Consider the following 9,092-nt stretch of genomic DNA (forward strand, 5'->3'; position numbering starts at 1 on the left):
ACACTCTCACAAAAGTTAATTCCACATGGATTATTTACTCACTTGTCCTAAAACCCATTGTTAGAGTCCAAGCTTTTCCCCCTGTGTATCACACTACATCTGTACATCCAGGTTTCATATTTGTGTGGATCTATGTTGGGGTCTCTGTGCTGTGGCATTATGCTGTTTGTTGTGACTCTTCTTCAAAATTATTTCTAATATTATAGCTTACAGGTATATAAAATATGGAAAGGCTTCCCATAGTGGATATTATAAAGATACAGTAATGGCAGAAATGGCCTTGGCTATTCTTGATTCTTTGCTCTTCCATATGCATTTATTTTTATTTATTATTATTAGTTTTGAGACAGAGTTTCACTCTGTCTCCCAGGTTGGAATGCAGTGGTGCAATCTTGGCTCACTGCAACCTCTGCCCCTCAGGTTCAAGCAATTCTGCCTCGGCCTCTGGAGTAGCTGGGACTGCAGGCGCTTGCCACCACACCCAGCTAATTTTTGTGTTTTTAGTGGAGACGGGGTTTCAACATATTGGCCAGGCTGGTCTCGAACTCTTGACCTCAAGTGATCTGCCTGTCTTGGCCTCCCAAAGCGCTGGGATTACAGGTGTGAGCCACCGCACCCAGCCCATATGCATTATAAAATGCTTGTCAACCCCTGCTGAGATTTTTATTGGAATAGCATTGACATTTTAGTTGCATTTGAGGAAAATTGTCATTAATGGGAACATGCTATCACCATTTAGTCTGGTAAATGTAATAGAAATAAAGTTGTGCCAGACCAATAACATTTCACAATGTATTTCCTATATTTTGGGGAAAAGATATCATTTTCAATAAAAATGGAAACCAAGCCAGGCACAGTGGCTCATGCCTGTAATGCCAGCACTTTGAGAGGCCTAGGCAGGCAGATCACCTGAGGTCGGGAGTTCAAGACCAGCCTGACCAACATGGAGAAACCCCGTCTCTACTAAAAATACAAAAAATTACACGGGAGTGGTAGCATGTCCCTGTAGTCCCAGCTACTCAGGAGGCTGAGGCAGGAGAATCGTTTGAACCCTGGAGGCGGAGGTTGTGGTGAGCTGAGATTGCATCACTGCACTCCAGCCTGGGCAATAAGAGCAAAAACTCCATCTCCCCGCCCCCACAAAAAAAAAAAAAAAAAACCCACAGCAAAATCGAAGCCATGAAGAAGGAAGAAAGTTACATGATTTGCAAATAAGAGAGGTCAACATTTCCAAGTGTAAATTCATTATTAACAAAAAAAAAAAAATCAATCGGGTGTCTATGCATGAGAAATGGAAACAGCTCTAGTAGGAATGTTTCTATCACCTCTTCTCTTGAACACTTTAAGAAAAGCCCTAACCAAAGTAATATGAAATAAAAAATAAACATGGGGGTATCCCTGTATTTTCTAGGTAGACAAAATATTAGGGCTTAAAAGAAATCAATATTGCAAGAGACAAAAGGGTCCATAGAGTTTTGCCATTTCATTTAAGCATAATTTTTGTCATAGGTTTTTGGAAGATGCTCAGCTTAAGGCAATTCCTTTATTCCCAAAATGTTTGATTTTTTTCATAAAATTTTAACATTATGTGACTTTTGTTTCTTTTAGAAGAGTTACTTTTGTCTCTTTCAAAAATACTTGAATAGATTTTTCTCATGTTTCTCCTTATATTCCTGGAATGAACCCTACTTTGTCAAGATCTGCATGTATAGATGATACTGCTAAGTTTGCAGATCTAATAGAAATCTTTATGTAAGTGATACTGCTCTATAATTTCCCCTTTCAGTACGTCCTTACAGTGTTTCATTATCAAGATGATACTACTCTCATTGAGTGAGTTGGGTCACTTTCTGTATTTCTCTGTTTGATGTAAATTGTTTCAGAGAATAGAAATTAACTGCTCCTTGAAGTAGTAAGCCATCTCACCAATGGAAACATCTTGGGTAGGTGTCTTTAACAGAGAAGGAGAAACATGAATGGGGTCAGGAAGGAGGGTTTGGAAAGTCTCAAATTCTGATTTGATTGCTGTACTGATTTTTTTTCAGGTTTTCTATTTTTAATTTTTCTACTCTATTCAGTTCACTATCACTAGATACATATAAATAACAGTCATGTTCTTTTGGCATATAAATGCAAGTCAGATGATGCACCTTTTATTATTGTGTGGGACACACAGATTTATATGCCATTACCTTAGCCTCCTGCTCCAGCTGCAGTAACAAAATACCATAGACTGGGTAGCTCATAACAGAAATTTAAGACTGGAAAGTCTAAAATCAAGTTGTAGGCAGATTCAGTGTCTAGTGAGGGCCCACTTCCTGGTTCATAGAAGGCACCTTCTCACTGAGTTCTCATATGGTAGAAGGAATGAATGAGCTCTCTAAAAGTCTCTTTATAAGGACACTAATCCCATTCATGAGGGCTTTACCCTTATGATTTAATCACTGCCCGGAGGTATTCCGTTAATATCATCACATTGGAGATTAGGTTTCAACATATATGTTTTGAAAGGACACAAACATTCAGACCACAGCAGCCATTGTGTGCATAACCTACATCCTCCATCTGTTATATGAGTTGTATATTATATAGGTTGTAAAGTGAAATGTTTGGGTAGGTATGCGTTAACACTGTTCCAAAAATATTTTATTCAGTTAATGAATGCAGCTCATGAAATCTCTAAAAGCATGGTTTCCATCACCCTAACTGTGCTTAGAAACATGTCCTTATGTAAAAAAGATGGCTAGAAAGCAAATGGTGCTTGTCATAGAATGCACCTTGACCAAGTTGCAAAGAACAGTGTCTGCTGCTGCTATTGCTAAACCTTACAAGTCTTCAAATATTCCTCAGAGCATTGTACAATGAGCTTTTCACAATGAATGGTCAAAGAGCTGCCTGATGTCAACACTGAGCCCATATTAGTCAAAATAATATAACAAAACTGAAATTTGAAGTACGTTAAATAGAGCAAAGGTTTATGCATCCCCATGTGAAGTCCGCTTCAGGTTGGACAGCACTCCTGCCAACATTACCTTGGGGGCCACATGCTTCAGATGGCAGAATACAAAACAGGGAAGATAGGGTAGGAGAAAGGAATACTGATTCTTTAATGCCTTAGCCAGGAGGTGACACATGCAATGCCCCCAACATTCTATTAGCTGGATTTAGTTCAACAGTTTCAACTGTCTGCAAGGGAAATCAGGAAATGCAGAGGAGCATGGAGAATATTTGCTAAATAACTTGCCACATTAACTGTCTAACTTTGCGCAAGTAACTTAGCCTCCCTGTGCCCCAATGCATGTAGTATTAGCTCTAATTTTATAGCTAAAACGAGCATATTTTATATCTTGCAGATTATGAGAATTCAAACACTCAACATGGTATCTCAGATAGTGTTGATTCAATAAGCACTTACTAATCAATAGACATCTTTTCTGGAGCAGGCACAGACCATCTTGATGTAACAGTGAGTATACTAACAAGATCCTTGTCCTCATGTTGCCTAGAATTTGTTACTCAAAGTATGGTCCTTGGTCTGATAGCATCAGCATTACCTGATATCTTGGAAGAACTATAGAATTTCTGGCCCCATCCCAACCTCCTGGATCAGAATCTGCAGATGCCTGGATGGCTTGCATGGAAATGAGAGTGTGAGAAAAACTGACTAGAACATTGCTCCTTCATTTCTCCCATTCATCTAGTGAATTGTTTTCTTTCTCAAGAGCACCTGTCCTGATTACCTCACCAACTCCACCCCCATCTCACAGTCAGGGATTAGATGTTGCCATGACATTGCTATTGCTCTTAGAAAATGAAAGGAATTATAAAGTGCTTATGGTCCAGTGGGGAAGATGGCATCTTTATGTTATTAGGGGAAGCAGTGCCATAGGCAATAATTAGTGGTAATGTGAACCAGAGGTGTAGGGGGAAGGGGCAAGCAGGGAGGAAGAAATAAGGGACTGAAAGACAGTGTCCTCTTACTGTGCACACTGGACAGGACGCTGAAATCCAGGGTTGAAGGAAAGTGAACCAAGATGCTGTTGCTGTTCCGTTCAATTAAGAACTTTTTCAGCACTGATCTCTCCAAAGTCGAATACCTGCTTGCTATGGCTTTTTGTTGCTAGTTTACTGTATTGCTGGGACTGAGAGCAAGACTTCCCAGGGCCTTGTGCATAATAAGCCTATGATTTAAAGTCTCAGCAGAGTTTGAGAAGCACCCACTTATTGTGCATGCAATGACTAAGAATCCCATTAAAAGGCAGATTCTGAGTCAGTGTGTCTGAAGATGCCGATGCCGCTATTCCAGGGACCACATTTGCAAATCCTCAAGTTCTCTTTCGTAAAAACAGAGTAAGCAACAGCTTTTGGGGAAAGTAGCTTACAGCCTTGCTACTACTTTTTACATATTTCTATGAAAATGCTATGAAAAATTTCTTGCTAATTTTTACATATGTCTATGAACTGATCTAAAAAGCAAAATAAATTTCCAAGTCTTCTCTTAAACACTAGACAGTAAATAGTGAATCAGATTATAATCTGCCCATCAGCATCTCAGCAACTCAGACAAGGTTGATCCTAAGACAGCTATACCTCACCTCTCTACAGCCCTCCCCTCCAATGCCATCTTCGAGGATTTGGGCCCTTAAAGCTCTTAAGGTAGTTTGAGCCACGGACATCTATCACCTCTATCAACTAGGAATTCTGAATAATACTTTATAATGAACTCCTATAACTAGCCATTGTGTGGGTGGGCCCCTGGAGAGCTCTAAGCTGGTCCCATGGTTTAAAAATCACTTGGGAGAATGGGCAGGTGCTTCAGGGCTAAGCAGGTGGCACTAGGGTCCCCATCCCTCACCCACACCCCAGCCAGAACAGCTCCAATTTTACCTGTTATTGCTGGCACACCTAGAGAACTATGGGCCATCTGGCCTGAGCACACACAGGAAAAGCCTTCTCTGCAGCCAGGCACAGAGTCAGGCACCAATAGAAGAGAGCCCAGAAGGAGCTGACCCTTCCATGCTCACTTCCTTCTCCCAGAGGCAGTAATTGCATGTCATTCCGTTTCCAGTGGAGAAGAATGAGTGGGGAGGGGCACAGGTAGGGTGTCTCTGGGTGTCATCCTAGTGGAAGACCCATCATGGCAACCACTGAAGTTCTCCTGGCAACCATTGAGGTTCTCCACAATGCTGGATATGTTCTGCTTGTCCCTTCACCACCCTGCTTATGTCCAGAGAGGCTGAACTCTCTGGACTGAAGCATAAGGGCTCCCTTCATCTCTGGCTTCTGTTTGGGTTTGAAGATCAGAAAGTGGCAGATTCAAAAGGTCAGGGTACATGTATACCTCCAGTTTCCCCATTGCCAAGATCTCCTTTGGAAGTACTTATATTTCTCTACCTAAGACCACAGGCAGGGGCAGAACTAGTTTTCTGAGGTGAGGTGGACATTTACACAAATTTTGGACCCTCTTTTAAATAATAAAAAGCTGGCTTGGTGCAGTGGCTCACTCCTGTAATCTCAGGATTTTGGGAGGCTGTAGTGGGTGGATTTCTTAAGCTCAGGAATTCAAGATCAGCCTGGGCAACATAGTTAAACCTTGTTTCTACAAAAATATATGTATATATAAAAATAGAAAAAATTAGCAGGGCATGGTGGTGCATGCCTGTGGTCCCACCTACTCAGGAGGCTGAGGTAGGAGGATTGTTTGAACCCAGGAGGTGGAGTCTGCAGTGAGCTGTGATGGTGCCACTGTACTCCAGCCTGGGTGACAGAGCAAGAACCTGTCCCAAAAATAATAATAATATGGGCTGGCAAGATGACCAAATAGGAACAGCTCCAGTCTGCAGCTCCCAGTGAGATCAATGCAGAAGGCAGGTGATTGGTGCATTTCCAACTGAGGTACCTGGCTCTTCTCACTGGCACTGGTTAGACAGTGGGTGCGGCCCACAGAGGGCAAGCCAAAGCAGGGTGGGGCGTTACCTCACCTGGGAAGCACAAGGGGTTGGGGAACGCTCCCCTAGCCAAGGGAAGCTGTGAGAGACTGTGCTGTGAGGAACAGTACACTGTGGCCCAGATACTATGCTTTTCCCATGGTCTTCACAAGCTGCAATCCAGGAGATTCCCTTGGGTGCCTATGCCACCTGGGCCCTGGGTTTCAAGCACAAAACTGGGCATCATTTGGGCAGACACCGAGCTAGCTGCAGATTTTTTTCATACCCCAGTGGTGTCTAGAATGCCAGTGAGACAGAACCATTCACTTGCCTGGAAAGGAGGCTGACGCCAGGGAGTCAAGTGGTCTAGCTCAGTGCATCCCACCCCACAGAGCCCAGCAAGCTAAGATCCACTGACTTGAAATTCTTGCTGCCAGCACAGCAGTCTGAAGTCGACCTGGGACACTCGAGCTTGGTTGGGGGAGGGGCGTCCACCATTACTGAGGCTTGAGTAGGCGGTTTTCCCCCTCATAGTGTAAACAAAGCCACTGGGAAGTTCAAACTGGGAGGAGCCCACAGCAGCTCAGCAAAGCCGCTGTACCCAGACTGCCTCTCTACATTCCTCCTCTCTGGGCAGGGCATCTCTGAAAGAAAGGCAGCAGTCCCAGTCAGGGGCTTATAGATAAAACTCCCATCTCCCAGAGACAGAGCACCTAGGGGAAGGGGAGACTGTGAGTGCAGCTTCAGCAGACTTAAACGTTCCTGCCTGCTGGCTCTGAAGAGAGCAGAGGATCTCCCAGCACAGTGCTTGAGCTCTGCTAAGGGACAGACTGCCTCCTCAAGTGGGTCCCTGACCCCTGTGCCTCCTGACAGGGAGATGCCTCCCAGTCAGAGAGGTGGCATCTGGGGTGCCCCTCTGGGATGAAGCTTCCAGAGGAAGGAACAGGCAGCAATCTTTGCTGTTCTACAGCCTCTGCTGGTGATACCCAGGCAAACAGGGTCTGGAGCGGACCTCCAGCAAACTCCAGCAGACCTGCAGCAGAGGGGCCTGACTGATAGAAGGAAAGCTAACAAACAGAAAGGAATAGCATCAAAAGGACGTCCACACAGAAACCCCATCTGAAGGTCACCAACATCAAAGACCAAACATAGATAAATCCACGATGAGGAAAAACCAGCACAAAAAGCTTGAAAATTCCAAAAACCAGAACACCTCTTCTCCTCCAAAGGATACAACTCCTTGCCAGCAAGGGAACAAAACTGGATGGAGGATGAGTTTGACGAAGTGACAGAAGTAGGCTTCAGAAGGTGAGTAATAACGGACTCCTCTGAGCTAAAGGAACATGTTTCTAACCCAATGCAAGGAAGCTAACAACCTTGAAAAAAAGGTTAGGAGAATTGCTAACTAGAATAACCAGTGTAGAGAAGACCTGTAGAGATGACCTGATGGAGCAGAAAAATACAATACGAGAACTTCATGATGCATACACAAGTATCAAAAGCCGAATCAATCAAGCAGAAGAAAGGATATCAGATATTGAAGACCAACTTAATGAAATAAAGCATGAAGACAACAAAACCTCTAAGAAATATGGGACTATATGAAAAGACCAAACCTATTTTTGATTGGTGTACCTGAAAGTGACAGGGAGAATGTAACCAAGTTGAAAAACACCCTTCAGGAGAACTTCCCCAACCTAGCAAGACAGGCCAACATTCAAATTCAGGAAATACAAAGAACATCATAAAGATACTTCTTGAGAAGAGCAACCACAAGACATATAATCTTCAGATTCACCAAGGTTGAAATGAAGGAAAAAATGTTAAGGGCAGCCAGAGAGAAAGGTTGGATTTCCCACAAAGGGAAGCCCATCAGACTGACAGCGGATCTCTCTGCAGAAACCTTACAAGCCAGAAGAGAGTGGGGACCAATATTCAACCCAGAATTTCATATCCAGCCAAACTAAGCTTCATAAGCAAAGGAGAAATAAAATTCTTTACAGATAAGCAAATGCTGAGAGATTTTGTCACCACCAAACCTGCCTTACAAGAGCCCCTGAAGGAAGTACTACAAATGGAAAGGAAAAACCAGTAACAACCACTGCAAAAACATACCAAATTGTAAAGACCATTGACACTATGAAGAAACTGCATCAACTAATGGGTAAAATAACCAGCTAGCATCATAATGATAGGATCAAATTCACACATAACAATATTAGCCTTAAATGTAAATAGGTTAAATGCCCCAATTAAAAGATGCAGACTGGCAAATTGGATAGAGTCAAGACCCATCAGTGTGCTGTATGCAAGAGACCCATGTTACGTGCAAAGACACACATAGGCTCAAAATAAAGGGATGGAGGAATATTTACCAAGCAAAGGGAAAACACAAACAAACAAAACAGGGTTTGTAATCCTAGTCTCTGATAAAACAGACGTTAAACTAACAAAGATCAAAAAAGACAAAGAAGGGCATTACATAATGGTAAAGGGATCAATGCAACAAGAAGAGCTAACTATCCTAAATATATATGCACCCAATAGAGGACCACCCAGACTCATAAAGAAAGTTCTTAGAGACCTACAAAGAGACTTAGACTCCCACACAATAATAGTGGGAGACTTTAACACCCCACTGTCAATATTAGATCAACGAGACAGAAAATTAACAAGGAGATTCAGGACTTGAACTCAGCTCTGGACCAAGTGGACCTAATAAACTTCTACAGAACTCTCCACCCCAAACCAACAGTATATACATTCTTCTCAGCATCACATCACACTTACTGTAAAATTGACCACCTAATTGGATGTAAAACACTCAGCAGATGCAAAAGAACAGAGATCATAAGCAGTCTCTCGGACCACAGTGCAATCAAATTAGAACTCAGAATTAAGAAACTCACTCAAAGCTGCACAACTACATGGAAACTGAACAACCTACTCCTGAATGACTACTGGGTACATAACGCAATTAAGGCAGAAATAAATAAGTTCTTTGAAATCAATGAGAACAAAGACAAAGTGCCAGAATCTCTGGGACACAGCAAAGGCAGTATTTAGAGGGAAATTTATAGCACTAAATGCCCACAGGACAAAGCAGGATATAGCTAAAATCGACACCCTAACATCACAATTAAAAGAACTAGAGAAGCAAGAGCA

This window comes from Rhinopithecus roxellana, chromosome 2 (genome assembly GCF_007565055.1).
Source record: "Rhinopithecus roxellana isolate Shanxi Qingling chromosome 2, ASM756505v1, whole genome shotgun sequence".
NCBI lineage: Eukaryota > Metazoa > Chordata > Mammalia > Primates > Cercopithecidae > Rhinopithecus > Rhinopithecus roxellana.